This window comes from Ambystoma mexicanum, chromosome 2q (genome assembly GCF_040938575.1).
Source record: "Ambystoma mexicanum isolate Mex_15411 chromosome 2q, UKY_AmexF1_1, whole genome shotgun sequence".
NCBI lineage: Eukaryota > Metazoa > Chordata > Amphibia > Caudata > Ambystomatidae > Ambystoma > Ambystoma mexicanum.
Genome location: NC_090924.1, coordinates 215,487,322 through 215,508,687, shown reverse-complemented (window position 1 = coordinate 215,508,687; position 21,366 = coordinate 215,487,322). Strand labels below are relative to the sequence as shown.

Here is a 21,366-nt window from a genome sequence, read left to right as displayed (position 1 = left end):
GCGTTAGGCCTGAGGAGAACGCCTGGCTGGGGGGTGTGAAACCAGCAATGTTTATTTAGAGTGCTGTGGAGTAAGCGGGAGATGTAGATATGAGAACAGTTATACCGAATGGTGTCATAGAATCACTGTGTTCTAGTTGAGTGGTGGTGTAAGGGAGAGAGCAAGCGTGGGGTGTGTTATGATGTATGCTCTTTCGAATGTTCCCTGTATTCCAAAACATATTATGTATGTCACACAGTTCCGTGTGGGTGGGTCCGTTCTATGCGTTTTTGTTCATTTCAGGCGTTCAAGATTGTCCTACACATTCATGCCTGCTCGACATATTCATGTACTCTGGTTCAACTTGCGTGCTCAAGACTGTCCTTCATTCTCCGGTGTGTCTCACGCATGCTCTCATGTGTTCCATACGTGTGCACTCCTGTCCTTCTTGCGCACGCACTTCAGTCTACCCAGTGCATGTACTCCTGTCTGCCTACGCACTCATCCGTTCTGTATACTCAACCGCTCTCTATACACATCTATTCGGTACGCTCATTTGATCTACACACTCATTTGATCTACACACTCATCTGTTCTACACATTCATCCGGACTACACGCTGATACGCTCAACATACTATTCATCAGCTCCACGTACTCATCCATTCAGCATATTGCTCCATTCAGCATACTCGTCCGCTCTACAAAGCATTCCGCTCATGCGTTCATCAACTCCCCACACTCATCAGCTCTGTACACTCGTCCGCTCCACAGACTCATCGGCACCACATACATTCTTACGCTCCACATACACTCGTCCGTTCCACCCACTCGTCCAGTCTACACACTCGTCCAGTCTACACACTCGTCCAGTCTACACACTCGTCCAGTCTAGACACTCGTTCAGTCCACAGCACTCACCCGGTCCACCCACACATCGGCGCAACATACTACTCGTCGGCTTGACAATACTACTCGTCTGCTCTGCGTGTCCATCCGTTCCAGACACTCATCCACACTATGTATTTGTCCGCTCCACACATTCATCTGTTCCACACACTCATCCGCACCACACATTCATCCGCTCCACACACTCGTAAGCTCCACATATTCTTCCGCTCCACACACTCGTAAGCTCCACATATTCTTCCGCTCCACACACTCGTAAGCTCCACATATTCTTCCGCTCCACACACAACATCCGCTCCACACAGTCACCCGCACCACACATTCACCTTTTCGCACGATCATCCGCTCCATCAGCTTATCCACGTCACACCTGTTCGTCCGTTCCAGGACACTCATCCGCGCTCCACACTCATCCGCGCTCCACACTCATCCGCGCTCCACACTCATCCGCGCTCCACACTCATCCGCGCTCCACACTCATCCGTGCTCCACACTCATCCGCGCTCCACACTCATCCGCGCTCCACACTCATCCGCTCTCCCTACCCATCCGCTCCTCATACTCATCCACTCTCCATGCTTATTCCCTCTCCACGCTCCACATCCACCCGCTCTCCATAATCGTCCGATTTCCACGCTCATCCGCTCTCCACGCTCATTTGCCCTCCTCGCTCGTCCTCTCTACATGTTCGTTCACTCTTACACATTCGTCTGGTCAAACGTCCATCCAGTCTATACGTTCATCTGTTCGGATTAGTCGATTGTTCTACGCCCTCCTGTGTTCTGTTTGCTTTTCTGTTTTCGTGTTTTCTACACGTACTCATCAGCTCTACACGCTCGTCCATTCTCCACACACAACCACTCTGTATACTCATTGGCTCTAATATGTTTATCTATTTCCTCTGATCTCTATATTCATTTGATCTTTCTAGTCGTCTATTCTACCACTCTTGCACCCTTCCATTCAGTGCGTTCATCTGTTCTATACGCTACATCCATTCTAGATATTTCGTCTGTCAATCATTACGTTCCCTCCTCATTCATTATGATCATTTCATCGATTCAGATCTCCTAGTTTTCTGATGATTTAATCCTATTATCCACTTCACTGTTTTGATCTACATTACTCGTTTAGTACTGTTTGTCTTTATGGTTTACATTCGATTTTATTTAGTTGTAAATTTCTTGCTTCAGGTCAATTGCCGGGTCGGTGTTATTGTGATCAAGCTAGTTTGGAACTGGTTAGTTTTAGGGGAAAATCCAGGTTTTCAGTAGTTTGCCGAAGGCCGTTAAGTCTTCAGTTAGGCGGATGTGGGGTGGGCGCGAGTTCCACAGGGATGGGGCTAGGGCTGAGAATGATGATCCGCCTAACCTGGCTGAGTTTGTCTTAGGAATTACTAGGAGGCCTGCTGAGCTTGATCTTAGGGTGCGAGTGGGGTGATAAGGTATTAGCTTGTCTTGAAGATATTCGGTTCCAGTTTTATGCAGTGCTCGATGGGAGAGGCATAAGGTTTTGAAAGCCACCCTATGGGCTACTGGAAGCCAGTGCAGTGTCTTAAGGGCTGGGGATACGTGGTCTCTTGGACCGAGCGCAAGTAGCATTTTGGCTGCTGCGTTTTGTGCTCTTTGGAGTTTGTTTAGTTGGTATGCATGAATTCCGAGGTATAGGGGGTTTCCGTAGTCTAGTCTTGATATGACGATTGATTGGACCGTGGAGACTCTGTTGGGAAATGAGAGGTATGGAAGGATGCACCTAAGGTTTTTGAGGTGGTAGTGGCAGGATTTTGAGACATTGTTGACTTGGCGCGAGAGTGTTAGGTCGGAGTCCAGGGTGCATCCAAGATTTTTCACTGTGTTGGAGGGCGTCGGTGAGTTGCCCATGGCGGGTGGCCAGGGTAGGGGGTGCGGAAGAAGATCGGGGTTGCCGCAGATCATGATTTCAGTTTTGGAGGGGTTTAACAGGAGGTGGCTTTGGGTCATCCAGAGTTCTATGTTAAGGAGGCAGGATGCCAGGTCGGGTCGGGAGTCGGGTTTCGAGTTCAGCAATTTTAGAATTAGTTGAGTGTCGTCGGCGTAGTTGTAACACAGGGTGTTGTGTGAACGAATTATTGGTGGGAGGGTGATCAGGTAGAGATTGAACAGGAGGGCGGATAGACATGCTCCCTGAGGGATTCCCGTGTTGACTGGTCGGGCTTTTGAGGTAAAGCTGGAGAGTGTCGTTATTTGGTGCCTGTCTTTGAGGAATGAAGCTTATCCATTTAAGGGCGGTTCCACGGATTCCTAGAGAGTGGAGTCGGTATAGGAGGATTGAGTGATTGATCATGTCAAAGGCGGCCGATGGGTCGAGGAGGATTAGTGCGGCGCATCCCGCGGAGTCTGCTGTCATTTTAAGGTCATCCCAGATCGAGGTTAGGGTGGTTTCCGTTCCGGGACGTGATCTGAAACCTGATTGGGCGGGGTCTAGGAGGTTGTTGGTTTCGACAAAGGCATTTAGTTGGGAGTAGGCGGTTCGGTCAATGAGTTTGGCAAGGAACCTGGTGTTTGAGATTGGGCGGTAGTTTTTGGACTCGAGAGGGTCGAGCAAAGGTTTTTTAATTAGAGGTTTGACGTGCACCGTTTTGAATGCGTCGGGAAAAATACCGGAGGAGAGGGAGGAATTTATGATAGATCTTGCGTGTTCTCCTGCGCAGGTGGAAGCAAAAATTTCTTTAAGGGTTGTGGCTGGGCAGGGGTCCAGTGGTGAACCAGAAGGTTTGCGGGCAGATAGAAGGTTGAGAAACTGTTCTGGTGATATTGGACTAAAGGATTCAAACGTTGGTTGCGTAGAGGTTGCGGCTGAAGGGCTGGCCGGTACGGGCGGAGGATTGCCCGGTGGCTGTAGTTGAGCCAGTTTGGTGTTTAGAGTTTTTGTTCTTTCGATAGCCGTGTTGTGGAAGTGGAGGGAGAGCGAGTCGCACAGTGATTGTGAGGCAGTCGGGACGGTTGTATTACAAGATGGATTGGTGAATTCTGAGATGATTTTGTGGAGTTCTTTGCTTGGGTTTTTGCAGTTTAGGATTCGGGTGTTGTAGTGGGCTTTTTTTGCTTTCCGGATTTCGGCCTTGTATTGATATAGGTGTCGGGCCAAGGTGGTCCTGCTCTCGTGGGTTTTCTCTTTCTGCCATTTGCGTTCTAGGTATTTGTAAAGTCGTTTAGTGGTCTTCAACTCAGGAGTGAACCATCTGGGGAAAGGGCCACGGCGGGTTGATGGTTTGCATGGGGGGGTGAGTCACAGGAGAGATGCGTTTGAGCCATGAATCAAAGGCTTCAGGGGTTAGTTGGTTGTTGGGAAGGCAGGTGGGTGGTGGAGATTGGAGGAGTGCCTCGGCTAGGTCGAGGGTGATGGTTAGTTTTTTCTAGCATTTGCGTAAATTCGGGGGTTCGGATGCAAGTACGGGAGGGGGGGTCGGTTGAGTGGATGGCGAACGAGAGGATTAAGTGATCGGACCAGATGATTGGGGTGGGGGACTTTAAATGAATCAGGGAGTTGGAGCTAAAGATGGCATCAAGAGTGTGTCCTTTGTAGTGAGTCGGGCCGTTTATGTGGGGTTGGAGATTAATTGCATCTAAAGCGTCAACCAGGGAGTGTGTCATAGGGTTGGTGGGGATGTCGAGCCATATGTTGAAGTCACCAAGGAGAGTGAGGTTGGGATGGTTTAGTTGGAGGGTGGCGATTGAGTCGCAAAGGTTGTTTGCGAATTGTCTATCGTAGCCAGGGGGCCTGTAGATTATTAGGAAGCTGTGAGAGAGCGATGGGGAGAGGGAAAGTTTAACGAGGAGAGATTCGCAGGATGGGATGGAGGGTTGGTTGTCGATGATCGAGGCGCGGAAGGGAGATTTGAAGACGAATGCTACCCCACCTCCTCTGGACGGACGGTTCAGTGGGATGAGGGAGTAGTCGGGAGGAAAGGCTTCACTAGCGATTGGGCCGAAGTCATCGGAGAACCAGGTCAGTGATGAAAACTAGGTCTGGTTTGACAGAGATGAGGAGGTCATAGATGCAATGTCTGTTTTTTGCTACGGAACGGGCGTTAAATAGGATACAGTTCACATCGGCGGGTAAGGTAGGTCTTGGTGCTGGAGCGGGATGTGGCGGTGGCAGAGAGAGTGGAGGGGGGGTAAGGTGGATGATGCTAGAAGGGAATAGTGGGTGGGCAGAAAACTTGGCAGGCTTCGGGCGGGGCTGGGTGGCTGGGTGTGATTGGATGATCGGATTTGGGATGGGGGATTTGAGGGAGGGGTGTGGGCGGTTGGGGGTTTCCGTTGCAGTTGATGAGAAATCGAGGGAGAGGGGTTTCAGGAAGGGGGAGGCCACGGGGGAAGGCGGAGAATGCGGGAGAGAGGGGGTGGGTCGAGACAGGGGAGGAGAGGAGTGCTGAGAGATTGAGGGGGACCAGGCGTGTTTCCTCTTTAGTTTCTTTGCTGCGACTGGTGTGTGGGAGAGGGTAGGGGGGTCAGAGGGGAGAGGGAAGCAGCTTCGGTTCGTGCTAGGGCTAGGCGCGCAGTTTTTAGGGAGGGGAAAGGGTGCGGTCGGGGGGGAAGGTGGCAGGGGTATGAGGGCAAGGCGGTGGGTGGGTGATTTCCGGTTGGGGTGTGCCAGGTCTGATAGGGATGGGAGGGGGTGTGGGCAATGCTGGCGGGTCGGCGGTGGGGTTCAGGGGATGAGTGGTTTTAGGGTGAGTGGCTCTCCATCGTGCTCCTCTGGCTTGGTGTTTGGAGAGGGGAGTGGCAGCGGGTGTGGAGGAGGGTGGGGTGGTTTGGGAGGGAGGGGGCGGGAGGGAAGGCAGCTCGGAGAGTGGGGGTGGTCCCGGGGGTCGTTTCTGACAGTCTGGTGGATTGGGTGTGCTCATGATTGGTGCTGGCTTTTAGGTTGATTTAGGAGGGTTTTCTGATTGTAGTTCTAGGATCTGGGTGTCACGCCTTTAGGCACACTTCTGGGTTCACCTGGTCTTAGAGGATATTAGACTATTTGCTGCTCTCTAGACACAATAGCTGGCAGATGATTATTAGTTTATTAGGTACGTTTCTGAGTTCTCCTGTACACAGCGAAGATATTCGGTCAGTCTCTAGTTTCAATTTACTTAGAGGCGGTTTTAGATTATTTGTCACCGTTTTAGATTCTACATTACACAGCTAAACTGTTAGTTATCTTAATAGGGTTGAGCAGCGCAAGCTAGTGGGGGTACTACTTTCAATTCACCTTTATACTGGGAGGGTATTAGGTATGAATCTAAAGTTTGTATTAGATTATTAGTCGCCGTTTAGGTTTTACATTACACAGCTATACTGTTTAGTTATATTAATACAATTAGTTATTAAGGTGCAGTTCAGTATAAAAGGTGCAGTTCATTCAATTCGACTTCATACAGCGAGGGTATTAGGGACTTTGTACCGACAGGTTATTAGTGAGATTGATCGGTTTGGTCTGGCATGATATTACATTATTGCACTTTTCACAGAGAGGTTATTATGGTCCCTTCAGAAGGTATCCTTCCACAGAAAGGCTACTTGGAACACTTTCTAAGTTCACCGAGAGGCTAATGGGCACACTTTAGTGGAACTTTCAGACGGGCTATTGGGCGTGTCTCTAAATTCGACTTGCCAGACTGGCTATTGGTAACATTTTTAAAGGCACATTCCTAATGCAAATGCAGTTGAGTACACTTCTAAATTCAACTTTTGGCTATTGGTCACAACTTCTAAATGCAGTTGGGTACTCTTCTAGATGTAATTGGGTACACCTCTAAATTCAACTTTTCTCAGTGAGGCTATTGGTCACAACTTCTAAATGCAGATGGGTACACTTCTAAATTCAACTTTTCACAGAGCGGCGTTTGGTCACAATTTGAGAATGTGGTTGGGTACACTTCTAAATTCAACTTTCCGCAGAGAGGCTATTGGTCACATCTTCTAAGCGCAATTGGGTACACTTCTAACACCCTCTACATTCTTGCCCCAGTCAAGAGGATCTGCCTGAAACATGCCTACAAGAGGAGCACCTGGTACGACTGAACTTGCTTGCAGGCCTGAAACACAAGTGCAGTGCTGCTGAACGGAAGTGGCAGACCTCAAACTTCTCCAAAGGCAATATAGACTCCCTAGTTGCTCCAAGAAAAGGGCCCACATCCAGGCTTGCGTCTCTAGGGCATCCGACAACACAGCTGAACTCTTTAAAGTCTGCAAGAAACTAGCCAACCCTTCCGCAGTCTCCACCTCACATCCTTCTCAGGACCTCTGCAATGCATTGCCCCACACTTGACTGCAAAATCTCAGGACATCCTGAGCACTCTTCCCTTCCCTTCCCCCTCATACCCCCCCATCCTTCTGCCACCTATGGCCTCTCATCCCCACTCTGCCTTTCTCTCCTCCTTCTCTCCCATCACATCCGATAAGGTCACTAGAGTTGTCTGCTCTATGAAGGTCTCTTCCCCCCGCCCCCTCCCAACAGGTCTTCCAGATCCATTAAGTACAATATCGGCTACCTTACCCCCGGACTTGGGAATTTCTGCAATTGCTTCTTTGCTACCATGTCTTTCCTTTCTTCCCTCAAGCACTCTTGCACCCCCTCCAGAAAAAACCCTCTGGTGACCCCTCTTGTCCAGCTAAAATACTGCCCCATCTCTATCACTCCCGTCCTAAGGAAACTCATGGAGAAGCTGGTCTTCCCCCAACTGACCCAGCACACTGAGCTTGTCAGTTGTCTACACGACAATCAATCTGTATTCCAAGCATCCAGAGGCACAGAAACTGCTCTCCTGAACATCCACAAAGAACTGCTTACATCTCTTGATTCCAACTCTCCAGCTGTTCTCATTCTACTGGATATTGTCATGCCTGCCGCGGAGCCTCCCCCTGGTTCGGCGGTCAAGCCTACGTTGAAAGGACTTGAAGTGAGGCACTTTGCATGTAGTTCTATTTGCGCTTGTGTCTGTTTGACACTTCCTAGGAAACAGTGTTTTGCAGCAGGGAAGCCGTACATGAACCACGTGTTCGCCACGTTCCAGCTGTCACATGGTTTTACAGCAAATGTATTTAGATTCACGCCTGGTGGTGTTCGCTGCTTCCGATTGTTGATCGTTTCCTGGTTCGAAGCTGCAGATACTACAGATTCTTACTGCTACATAATATCCAGTTATTCTGCAAAGCTGCCTGCATACCGCGTTCGCGTTGCCCGAGTGGACAACATCCAGTTATATCTCAAAGCTGCCAGCCGTTCCGTGCTCGTGTTCTCAGAGCGGGCAAGCATTAACTAGTGCTGGTATTTCTTTTCTGCGTGATCACTGGAGGAATTCCGCACTGCCAACTCTTTCCCAGATACTCTCCCCGCACAGATTATCAGTCTTGTCAGATTCAGTTGCTTTCCTTTACCACACACACAGCCTTTCGTTTTTTTTGGTTTTCCTTCCATTATTATTACTGACAGGTGCTCTTAGTTTGCCTCACGCTTCTGGAAGGCCTTGAACGCCACATTTCTTATTGATGACGATGTCAAGCTCCTATCATCCCCAGACAGATGGGCAAACCAAAAGGACAAATAGCACCATGGAACAATACCTACGATGTTTACGTTCACAATTCCAGTCTACCTGGTTGTCAGTATTGCCATTCGCCGAGTTCGCTTACAATAACTCTTTACATTTCCCCCATTGGTACATCTCCATTCCATGCCTTATATGGCCAAATTCCCAGATCCATTCCTTTGGATCCTGTGCTTTCTCTTGACAACCCAGCCGCAGCTGCCAGTGTCCGAGACCTCACTGTTATACGCCAGAATCAAGAGGCATCTGATGCTCGTAGGACACCTGCACCTGTCTAACAGGTCGGAATGAAAGTCTGGCTATCGGCTAAGAACCTGAGAATTCCCAGCAAGAAAAAACTGCTACCTCGGTTTATTGGCCCTTATGTAATAACCGGGATTGTGAATCCGTCGGCCGTCTGTTTGGAACTCCCAGTCCGTTGGCGGGCGCACCCGGTATTCCAGGTCTCCCTCATTAAGCCAAGCTTGCCTTCTACACGGTTGCCTGTCCGCCCTCTGGCGGTTTCTGTCAGGGGCTCCGAGGAGTATGAGGTGAGCGCCATCCTGGACATGTGATTGCTTTCGGGAAAGCCTTATTATCTAATTGATTGGACAGGCTACGGCCCGGCGGACATGTGTTATGAGGGGTGTGGTGGGCCCTTTGGGGGATGGCACTGTGGTGCCCGCCGCCGCGCCTCCCCCTGGTTCGGCAGTGAAGCCCATGTTGAAAGGACGGCAAGAGAGGCACTTTGCACATAGATCGGCAGTCAGGCCGTTCTATTCGCGCTGGCGTCTGACACACTTCCTGGGAAGCGGTGTTTGCTGCAGGGACGCCGTACATGAACCACGTTTTTCCAGCAGTCACATGGTTTTACAGCGAACGTATTTAGATTCACGCCTGGTGGCATTCGCTGCTTCTAATTGTTGGTGGTTTCCTGGTTCGAAGCTGCGGATACTACAGATTCTTCCTGCAACATAGTATCCAGTTATTCTGCAAAGCTGCCTGCATACCGCGTTAGTGTTCCGCGAGCGAACTGTATCCAGTTACACTTCAAAGCAGCCTGCCATTCCACGTTCGTGCTCACCGAGCGGACAACATCCAGTTATACCTCAAAGTTGCCTGCCATTCCGCGTTCGTGTTCTCCGAGCGGGCAAGCATTAACTAGTGCTGGGATTCTGCGTGATCACCGGAGGAATTCCGCACTGCCAACTGTTTCCCAGATACTCTCACTACACAGATTATCAGTCTTGTCAGACTCAGTTGCTTTCCTTTATCACAAATGCATAGTGCAAGCAATAGTGAACTAAACTATTGTTACCACACACCTTGCTACGTCGTCTTGTTTCAGCCACACAAATACACTGGACTTCTAACGCCTTAGACCCAGTCATTACTTTTCATCACAGGTACAGAGTACAGACATCATTGAACTGAACAATTGTTATTTCATAACTGGATACAGGTTCCTCATTTGTTTCCGTCTCATATGTGCACCTGACTTGATGGACACTTCCCAGGGGTGCACCAGCCCAGTCCTAGTGCGGCCCTCGTTCCGTTCGGGTGCTAGTTCCCTTACTAACTTCCCTTTCCCTGGTCGTTGCCTCTGGACTTTCTGGTTTCAAAACGCTCCTGGAATCACTGTGTCTTCCTTCCCTGCATTGCCTTAAGACGCCAACAGGTTAGTCTCTCTTCCGAGTTTTGAGTTCGTTTTTGTCAATTAAGGGCAGACACTGAATTGGTTTTTTTTCTTATACAGCTTGGCATTGTCATTGTACTCTGTGCCCTTTCCATTGATTCATCGCTCTGGCTGTGAACAACATAGCGGCCAGAGGGATTCATCAATTGGAAGGTTTTATTTAGTTCGGACAGATAAGACCATTGGTCAATAACTCGACCCGCTTCCTTCATTGAGCAACAGGTAGGAAACCAATCAAGTAAACGGGGATAATTGGCCAAGAACCAACCTGTATACTTTAATGTTCCAGGTGAGTGTTTCCACATTACAGTAGACCATAGTTGTGATAAATATCTCCTCTGCATTTGATACAGTCAACCACTCCATCCTCATAAAATGGCTCCACAATACCTTTGGTATCTCGGAGCGGGCACTGGACTGGCTGACCTACTTTCTCAATGACTGTCCCTCCCAGGTTATTCTAGGCTCTTTCTCCTCCATCTCAATCATCTCTATCGCTACCTGTGGCGTTCCCCAGGGTTCCAACATTTCTCCCTGGCTCTTTAACATCTATCTTGATATCCCCCCCCATGTTCGGTAGCGATTGCCTCTGGGGTAGCGGGGGTGTCCCCGCTTCCTAAGTACTGGAGGCAAGCGGGGGGTGGAGAAAAGCAGAACCCTGCAGCGTCTGATTCGACCTGCGTAAGAGGGACGGAACGGACGCTGTAGGGTCAGAAGCAAGCAGAGAAGTGATCAAATGATCTCTACCTCAACACCAACAAGACTGAGATCTTACCCATTGTGACACCAGCTCCCCTCTTTCTTTCCCCGCACTCTGGCCGCCCTCTATGGGCTCCACCCTCTCCTCCTTTTGAAGCCAGAAACCTTGAAGTCATCTTCAGCTCCTCTCTTTCCTTCCTCCTCCACATCTAGGATCTTGCCAAGAAGGCCCACTTTCACCTCTACCTCCTTAAAGGAATCCTTACTGTCCTCACTTTACCCCAGTAGGTTAATGTCTCCAGAGCTCTGGTACTCTCTAGGGTGACTACTGCAACAGCCTCTTCCTCATCTATCCTCTTCCTCCCTTACGACCCCTCCCGCTTATCCAGAATAGGGCACAGAGACTAATACTGGGACGCAAGCCCAGGGACCGCATCTCTTCAGCCCTAAAATATCTCCACTGGCTGCCGGTTGCTGCAAGGGATCAAATTCAAATCCCTCTGCATCAGCCACAAGGCAGTCTGGGGCCAGGGACCACGCTATCAACAAATGGCTCTCACCAAATACCCTCCCCCCTGATCTTAATGCTCCTCCGGCACCAACTCTCTGCGTGCCAAGCGCTTCTTTAAACAGCAAGCACGTGGCCAATTTCTTTCCTTGGCTGGCTCCCTCCTCTGGATCAGCACCCCCCCTTCCTTTTTGTCTTTTTCATCGCCTCCTCCTCAAATTGCGGAAGCTCAAAACTTCCCTTTTCAACTCCTTCTTTTCCCCCTCCTCCCCTGCTAATCCCACAGTCGCTGATATTGGTGACCAGGGCCCTTGTGTCCTTCTGGGTCCTGCACCTCTCCCCAATAGTTTTCAGCTTATGCCTACTCAGAGCACTTTCCATTGGGTCCCCACTAGCATGTGCTATTTCACATGCCCGCACTTATTGCTTTTGTCATTTGACCACTCTTACCAAGTGATCTCTGCCGGGCAATTCAGTGGTTTGCGACTTGTTCTCTAGCACTTCCATCCGTGGCACTCCTAAGCACTTACAGCCCCTCCCCCACCCTCACCCCACTCTCTATCTGCACTTGAACACTAAATTCTCACAAGGCCTAGTAGGACTGCCTCCTTCTTTCTTCATTTTTATTACAATTGCCTTTCATTCCCATGTTCCCTTCCTGTTGCCCTGTGGCTCCTTTGAAACACAATTTACTTGATGTACAAGCGCCTTACAAATGCACAATAAAATAAATAAAAAAGAAAATAAATGCAGTAAAGGTAACTCTACACCCCAAAATGTCATACCTGTATCATCAGATGTTGCCGCTTGAGGTGCCAGAAGAACATGTTCGGTAATTAAAGCATAAAATCACCAGGTTTATAAGCAGCCGTCAACCAGCAGCAACTATCATGGTAGGTGTGGCCTACTTGCAGAGCAGAGCTATCTCTTTGCTCTGAATCCCTGCCACTTCACCTACACTCTGAACAGCCCAACATCATACACCTAAAAAATTGTTCATGTTAATCTGTTTCACACCTAGAAGGTTCTCTCTGTGATAGTACTGTGAATCTACTAGCCTGCGTCGCACAACAGAAAATTGTTAGCATTGTCTTGATTCACACTTAGTAAACTCTCAATTCTGTTGTCCGTGTTTGGCCTCCCCCCCCTCCCAACCTGGTATAGATTTCTGATGGTGAATAATCAAGTATACCAAATTGATAACCTGTAGGATACTTTACATTGTGAGATGTCTAGGTAAAGCATGGTCTCACAAGTGATAAATCGTTTCAAACTTGTACAAAGATTTCCTGTAGGAGGCTTACATTCTGTCAGGTTATACACCTGTTATGTACAATATGATGTACTTTTCAACAAAAATGACCTTGTCGTTTTGACTTACTTTCTAATGGGAAACACAACTCGGTCCTGTTATGACATCTATATTGTGGTTTGAGGGACCTTGTCCATTTTCTCCCCCATATGATGAACTCTTGAAGTGTATTAAATATTCTGTGGTGCCTAAAACAATGATCACTCTATATCTGAAGAGCAAACTAATCGTGACTATTCCAGAAATCGTTATCTATTGTTTTTTGTTGTTGTTCTATAAGTATGCACCCAAGTAGAAATCTTTGTTGAGACCTAATGGGGTCATTGCGTCCAGAGTATGGATCCAATGTAATTCTCTTTGTGCCAATCTTTTGGCCATATCTCCTCCTCTGGGTGCTGGTAGAATCACTTCTAGTACAACTACTCTGAGTTGGGAGATATTGTGTCCATTTTCCTTAAAATGTCTTGCTACTGGGGATTTGATGTTGCCAGTCCATATGTTGGACTTGTGTTCTGTCCATCTTCCCGTACTTTTCGTATGGTCTTCCCTACGTAGTAGTTGCCACAAGGGCATTTCATTCCGTAGATGACGTTCTTGCTTTCGCAAGTCTTCAGTCGCTCACAATCTTTGGTGAAGTGTATCTCTTGAAGTCCATGCTTCCTTGATTGGGCCTTTAGGTGGCATGAGTACGATGGAAAATCTTGTCTGGGCCTTTCAGGTCTGGAGTGGGCTTGCTTACTGGATCTGTGCCAAAATTCTGGGCCTGAGCCAGTTTCTCACAAATGTCATAAGAAAACCGGAGGCCTCCTCTGAATTTCCATTCACCTTTTCCTTGGCCTTTCACCACCTTCCTTTCCCAGGGTCCTGGCTCTCTGGCCACAAGTACTGTCCCACACTCTCACTCACGCTGACACCGTTGCACACTTGCAGCCCTGCCACATACTCATACGTATGGGACTTTCCTCTTCCTTGCTCCTCTTTCTCTGTCCACTGGCTTCCCTTGCACCTCCTTGACTCTGCCACTTGTGTGTTCCTCCAATTACCCAACTTCCCCCTCATTAGTTTCAGGGTTCGCAGATATCCTCTCCCAAATCTCCTCCTTGTTCAATCTCCTCTTCTCCTCCCCTGTCCAAGCACCCATCTCTCTTGAACTTGGTATTCCACCCGTCCTCTATTTTCACCATTCACCTCTCACCAACTCCTATTGTTCCTCCAGTCTCTTCTCGCCAACTTCTTCCTCCTCTGATCTTCTTTTGTTTTCTCACCCACTACCTCCTCATCCTCCTCCACCCATCTTCCTCTCGGTCTCCTGCTTCTAACCTGCCGAACTTGGTGAAACTGCAGTCTGTGTTGCTGCATTTTTCGCTGCATTTGTAGGGGGATTGAGTTTGGGAACAAGTAAATGGTGGTTTTAAGGGTTGTGGGGAGGTGTGGGATGCTAGGGGGCTTGCCCCACCTTAGGAAAGCCACAAACATTGCCTGTAATCAGCCACTTCAAGGTAGGCCCGATTCTTCCCCCCCAACCCCATCTCTAACCCTGTTTGCTCTTTTCTACAGCCTTCTCCAAAGTAATTCCTCCATGCACCCACACTGCCCTGATTCAACCCTCCCCTTTTAAAAACCCAGAGGGCTTCTAATTGGCAGTCTAGGAATGGTAGCGGTTTTGCATTTGGGGAATTTGGTGTGGGGCATTGCATTGGCAGGCTAGTGTGTTGCCTTCATTCCACTCAGGTGTGCATGGCTCTGCGCTGTGTCGGTTGTCTGTGGGTAGAGATCTCTAGTATTGGAGTTGCCATTTTTGTTTTGCTTTCGCCCCGGTTCTCACTACACACAGCAGTTGTTTTGCACTTGCTCTGATGATCTACCACATCCCCCATCTCTGCAGTTGTGTGGGGTGCTGTTTCCCAACACTGATCCTTAACGAGGTGAGCAAGCCAATGGATTGTGGCCTTCCACGGATTCCTTATCTTTGCTATTTCCATTATCCAGCTTTGCTGCTTCGGAATAGTTTTTTTCAGCAGGGGGCGCTGTGCGTCTCCTGTTGATGTCGACGTCACCGAAGGTATATGTAGCAAACGCAGCGCCCTTTGTCTTCAGTTCCGTTTTTTCACACTTGCGCTTCGTTTACGGTACGCTTCGTTCCCTGAGAGGAAAATCTTCGATCATTTCTTCGTGCAAAATCTCAAAATCTTTGAGTGAATTCGAGAGAATGACTTCGTCATCTGCGTCTTCCACTCCCAAGTTGGGTTTCAAGAAATGCCATGACTGTGGTGCAAAGATGTCCGTTACAGACCCACATAGGATATGTCTATGATGTCTGGGTTCGACCTATCCATCATCTGAATGTGAGGACTGCCTGTCGATGACAGCGAAAGCCCTGAGAGAGTGCAGAGGGAAGCTGGTAGGACACAAAAATCCCCTTCGACTCAGTCGAAAAAGCAAAAGTCTTCGGACGAGTCGAATGGGTTCTCCCTGCCGAAAAAAGAGCAAACTATCCCAATCGCGTAGTGGTTCACACCACTCGTCTAGATACGTAAAGAAACAGCGCCATAGATCGTCATCTTCCTCGACTTCCAGTTCCTCACCGTAACGAGCACTAAATCCGCCTGACCGGCCCAGAGTTTCAATTGAAAATGTTAAAGGTGTTAGAGAACACGGCCTTGCCCCCTCGACTGCACCCAAAAGCCATGCTCCGGTCGAAAGACCTCGCAAGCATGAAAGCTGTGCGTCTTCGGACCCGGCGGGCAAGACTCCTTGAGCAGTGAAAGGATCCCTTGAGTCGAAGAAAAGTCCCCTCGAGGACGGAGTCGTCGACGTCATCGACGCTGATAACTTATGAAAAGCCACCTATGCTTCGAGCGTCGAACTCCTCAACGCCTCATGTGTCTAAGCCATCGACGCAACCCTCAAAGCCGTCGACCGTCTCAATGATGTTGGCTCCTTTGACCATTAATATTATGACATCTACTACAATGGATAAGATATATGCTCCTTTACCCAGATCTACCTATTTCAAGTCCCTCTCCTCTATTTTTGAGGATGCAGAGGAATTTTCTGATGAATCTAGACCTTTTGGTCTACAGTATGGAACACCATGAGTGCCTGAGGCATTAATTTCAGAGGATTCTAAAGTTATAAATGTACAAGAATGCCTGCATGATGCCAGTGGGTTAGACACCTCAGTTTGGCAGGGGAGACCCCATTGACCATGCAGAAGTCACATACATACAATTGATGTCTAGAGTTATGGAGTATATGGGTTGGCTGGACCAACTCCAGTCTTTGAGTGAGGCAACTAAACTGACGTCTTGGACAGGGGACCCCAAGAAGACCCAATTGTGCCATTCTATCAAGGCTTACAAAGGCGTGTTGCTACCAACTGGGAGGCACCTGAGGTTAATCTGGCTGTCAACAAGAAGTTGACATCAAAATACAGAGTTTCAAGCTCTGATCCATTTTACTTGTCCAAACATCCAACTCCATAGAGTTTGGTAGTTCAAGCTGCCACTTCAACCAGTAGACAGCCTACCCTACAATCCCTCCAGATAGGGATGATGAGCGTTATGAGGCCCTGGCTAAAAAAGTTTTCTCGGCTTGGAGTATGGCCTTGAAATCGGCTAATGCCACGTGCAAGTTGGCAATGCCTCTGTATGCTGTAACTAAGACGCGCTTTCCCTGTAACCAGCGCTATTCTGTAACCAGCGCCACGATGCCTCAGGGCTGATTCTGTGCGCTTAACAAATGCGAATAAATAAATAAATAAATAAATAATGTTTACTCACACCCTTTGGAAGTGAATTTCCATGGGGGCTGACCATATCCCCAAAGGGGAAGAGCGAGACAGGTTTTTAAACATTGTCCTGGATGGGAAAGATGCGATGTGAGAATCCCGCTAGACAGCTCTCGACTCTGCTGACAGTATCAGCAGAGCTGTGGCGGCAACTACAGTTATGCATAGATTTTCCTGGCTGAGAAAGTCAGGATTTGCCCCAGACGTACAATCCAGACTTCTCAACATGTCCTTTGATGGCACTCATTTATTGGGAAGCAAGGCAAATGAGAGTTCGGAGAAACGGCTAACTTCTAAAGAAGCAGCCAAATCACTTGGGGCTGGAATCGGACAACATCCAAACCGCCCCACGGGTACGCCATGGAGGGGTAGGTCCTTTCAGCACTACTCCACATTTGGAAGTGGCAGAGGACAGCCAACTCAAAGAGGACAAAGCAGATTCCCCCACGGTGGACAGGGAAGAAGTACTAAGACCGCAACAGCAGCGGCTACCTTACTTTCAGCCACTACGTCCGCTGCCCCAAAAACCTCTCTGAGGACGTGATTCACAAGACTGCAGTGGGAGGCAGACTGTCACAGCATCTGACAGAATGGCCGGCTATTACTTCAGATGCATGGGCATTGGAAACAGTTGCCCAAGGTTACTGCCTACCCTTTCTGCAAAAACCTCAGTCATCCACTGGGGAACAGCTTTTTGAAAGTTCCAGATTCGCTCCTTATGCAGGAGCTACTAACCCTGCTAGAGAAAGGTGCTATAAAACCAGTACCTGTAGCAGAGAGGAACAAGGGTTGGTACTCCCTGTAATTTCTAATCCCCAAGAAGGACGGAGGAATGAGACCCTTCTTGGACTTAAGAAACTTGAACAAGTTCCTCAGGAAGGACAAGTTCAAGATGGTAACCCTTTCTCCGATCCTTCAGGCCCTCCTGCTTCAGGATTGGACGGTATAATTGGACCTTCAGGATGCTTACTTTCATGTGCCGATCCATCTCAAGCACAGACAGTACCTGAGGTTCGGCATTGGCGGTTATTATCCGTTTCGAGTTCTGCCATTTGGGCTGACCTCCGCCCGAGGGTGTTCACCAAACTGATGGCGGTTGTGGCAGCAAGTATGAGGAGAGGGGAATTCACGTTTACCCCTGCATAGACGATTGGGTGATCAGGGCCAGTTCCCCAGAACAGGCATTGGAACATCTCAGTTACACCTGTCATTTCCTTCACAGACTGGGCTTCTCGCTCAACTTCAAAAATTCCCATATGATACCATCACAAAGACTCCAATTCATTGGGGCAGTCCTGGGTGTATCCCTGGGAAAAGCCTTGCCACCAGAGGTGAGGGCTCAAGACATTCTGCAGATGGTGACCAAATTGCAGAAGGCCCAGCATCTACCGGCCTTCGATTTTCTGAGGTTGCTCAGCATCATGGCATTCTGCATTTTTCTAGTGCTAGAGGCCCGCCTGAGAATGAGATCTCTCCAATGGGCTCTCGGGACTCAGTGGTCCCAATTCTTAGGACGGATGTCAGACCTCTTACAAATCCCGAGCAGAGTCTCACAGGACCTTCGATGGTGGGCCTGTCAGGCGAACATCTTGAAAGAAGAGCCTTTTTGGCAACCATGGCCGGAGATGACAGTAGTGATTGACTCCTCACTCACGGGGTGGGGAGCCCACACCAACGACCTGACCATCGGCGGTTGTTGGTCTCCATTGGAGACCAAACTACATATGAACCTTTTGGCGCTGAGGGCAATAAGACTAGCGCTGAAGGCCTTTCTGCCATATGTACGGGGAAAGAATGTCCTGATAATGATAGACAACACAGTGGCCATGTACTACCTCAACAATAGAGGTGTAGTGTCACTACCACTGTGCAGAGAGGCAATGCAGCTCTGGTTCTGGCCAATCGAAGAATGTATCTCTGTCGGCAGTACACCTAGCCAGAGAGCAGAACACGACGGCGGACACTCTTAGCAGGCAGAGCACACACTCCCACGAGTGGGAGATAGCTCAGGAAGTCCTTCAAGAGATCTTCACCCTTTGGGGAACCCCTCAAGTGGACCTGTTAGCAATCCGTTTTAACCGGAAGTGCGAACTGTACTGCTCAAGGGAATTTCCCCAAGAGGAGCTCTAGGAGCCGCGTTTGTGGTGGACTGGGAATTTAAATTCCTATACACGTTTCCTCCAGTCCCTGTCATTCCTCATGTAATCAGGAGGTTGAGAAAGTTCAGGAAATCCATGATCCTAGTTGCTCCGGATTGGGCCAGGAGGACGTGGTACCCTGACCTTCTGGACATGCCCATCTGCCCTCCGATATGTCTTTCACACAGAGAGGACCTTTCTCTCGAGAGGAGGGTCTGGGTTCTCCATCGAGATATCAGGACTCTCAGCCTTCACACATGGTTTCTGAGAGGCAGAGATACAAAGGTTGGGACCTCTCGGATGACGTAATGGAGATTTTGCTTTCGGCCAGAATACCAGCAACTAAGTCTTTGTACCGCTGCCGTTGGAATACATTCTGCAGCTGATGTAGAGATAAGAATGTTGACCCATTTACATATAATACCTCGATGGTGTTATCCTTTTTGTTACATCTGGCTAATCCGAGCCTCCAGATTGGTACCATCAAGGGATACTTGGCAGCCATTTTTATTTTTAAGCGCACTTTAGAAGAAGACTCTTACTTTAACATATCTTTAATAGTACAATTTCTAAAGGGACTGACAAATGTTTCCCTCCAATCCCTTTTCAAGTCCCAGTTTGGGATCTCAACTTAGTGTTGAAGTTTATGATGTCGGCTCCTTTAGAGCCTTTACACTCCTGCCCTTTGAGGTTACTGACCCTGAAAACCATCTTTATAGTAGCGATTACATCTGCCCGAAGGGTTAGTGAGCTAAAGGCTTTATCCTGCAAGCCTCCTTACACTGTCATTTACAAAGATAAAGTGGTGTTGAAGGTGAACCCCACTTTTCTACCCAAAATTGTCTGAGTTTCATCTCACACAAAATATAACTTGACCATCTTTCTACCCTCCTCCACATCCTGGGAAGGAAGAGGAGATACTTCACTGGCTTGACCCTAAATTTGCACCAAGCTTTTATATATCTAGAATGACAAAGTTAAAACAGGATGACAAATTATTCGGATATGGCTTTTACCAAACAAACACTATCCAGTTGGATTATATTGGCAATATCAGAATGCTACAGACTGGCGGGTAAAGATCCTCCAGAAGGCCTACGTTCTCATTCGACCAGAGGCATGGCAACTTCCTCTGCTTTACAGAGGGGGAGTAACAATAAAGGAAATTTGTGCGGCTGCCACATGGTCATCTGTACACACCTTCACTAAACATTGCAGTTTAGACTCTTCCTCGGGTCAGGAATCTTTATTTGGCAAAGCAGTGTTGCATTCCATGCACACACACCCGTGAAAACTATTTGCGTCATATAAAATTCTGACTAACTCCTCTAAATACTAGAACTTCTTTGGGAGTGTATCAAAGATAAGGAATACGTGGGAGGACACAATCCATTCGAAGAACAAGTTACTTACCCCGGTAACGTTCTTTGACTGGATGTTCCTCCCACGTACTCCTTATCTCCCTTCCCAACCTACCCGTGGCTGAATTTCCCTAGCCATTACAGTCTGCGATCTCTCGGGAAGTGTAACTGTCAGATACAAGATAATCTTTCACTCTCAAAAACGGAACAGAAGTCAACGGGCGCTGCGCGTTTTGCATATACCTTTGGTGACGTCGAGACGGAAGCCTCCGAGGGACATCGAGTCGACAGGCTTCAACGCAAAGCGCCCCCATAGCGCCCCCTGCTGAAAAAAAAATTCCGAAGCAGCAAAGCTGGATATTGGAAATATCAAAGATAAGGAATTTGTGGGAGGAACATCCAGTCGAAAGAACATTACCAGGGCTAAGTAACTTGTTCTTCTTGCTTACTGTTTCGTTCTACGTGATCTGTGCCAATAACTCGTAGGATCTACTAGTGCAGCGGCATACACTTTTTGAGAAGCATAAAGTCTGCAATCTCTTGGGAATCTTATTCCTGGAAAAAGATGGCCAGATTCTCTATGGGGCACGGATGTATGTCCCTTGAAGGGACAGTGAGCAAAGTGTTCTTCATAGAACAATGCTGCTTCCGGTTCATGGCATGGTAGAGGGGTAGCAAGCAGATCTACCTCGTGCTGTCCTCTGGCATAGTGCCGGCTCCCTTGACAACCCCACCATCCACTTCCTTTGGCAAGCATGGGACTAACTCACAGCATGCTTATACATTCACAGTATCTAAAATTCTTCTACATACTCATTTTGAAGACCTGAAAAAACGTGATCATTTGTACAGTTTGGTTGGTCAACGATCCTAGCCATACATTTGACACACATGTATCTCTGCTTTTCAGGAATTTTTACTGTTTCCGTAGGCATTTTTGTTAGGGGGAGGCATGGCCTGGTGATTTAGAGGTATTCTCTTCTTGGTTTCTTTATTTTATTAAAGTGGCTACCAATCAGTTGGCCTTTCTTGTATCAGTCTTTGAGACAAGGGCAGAGTTGGCACTTGTAGGCCGCATAGAGGGTGCGGCTGATGGTTAATGAATGGGGACTGGCTACAGATTCTTCAAGAAGAACGTGGATGGAATTCTCAGCAAATTTTTTCAACCAAAGACTGCAGCGCACGCATGGTCCAGTTCTCCAGTCACTTGTTAAACTGAACTGCATTGGTGGTTTGTGGGCACAACTCAGCAAGCCACATCAGTTTATAAAGCTGATGGGCAGGTTCCCAGTATCTTACTTGATGAGAATTCCAGAACTTTTTTGGGCTTTCAATGTAATAAAAAAAAAAAAAAAAACAACCCACTAGTGCTTGTCCTCCAACTTAATTACTGTTGGGTCGAGACAATAGGTTGGGTATA

The 21,366-nt window shown here is 48.3% G+C and overlaps 1 protein-coding gene across 2 annotated transcripts in view; it reads left to right on the top strand.

The window, feature by feature from the left end:
- Positions 1 to 21,366, top strand: part of GDE1 (glycerophosphodiester phosphodiesterase 1) — a 229,633-nt gene that overhangs the window by 139,479 nt on the left and 68,788 nt on the right. The window lies entirely within an intron of this gene.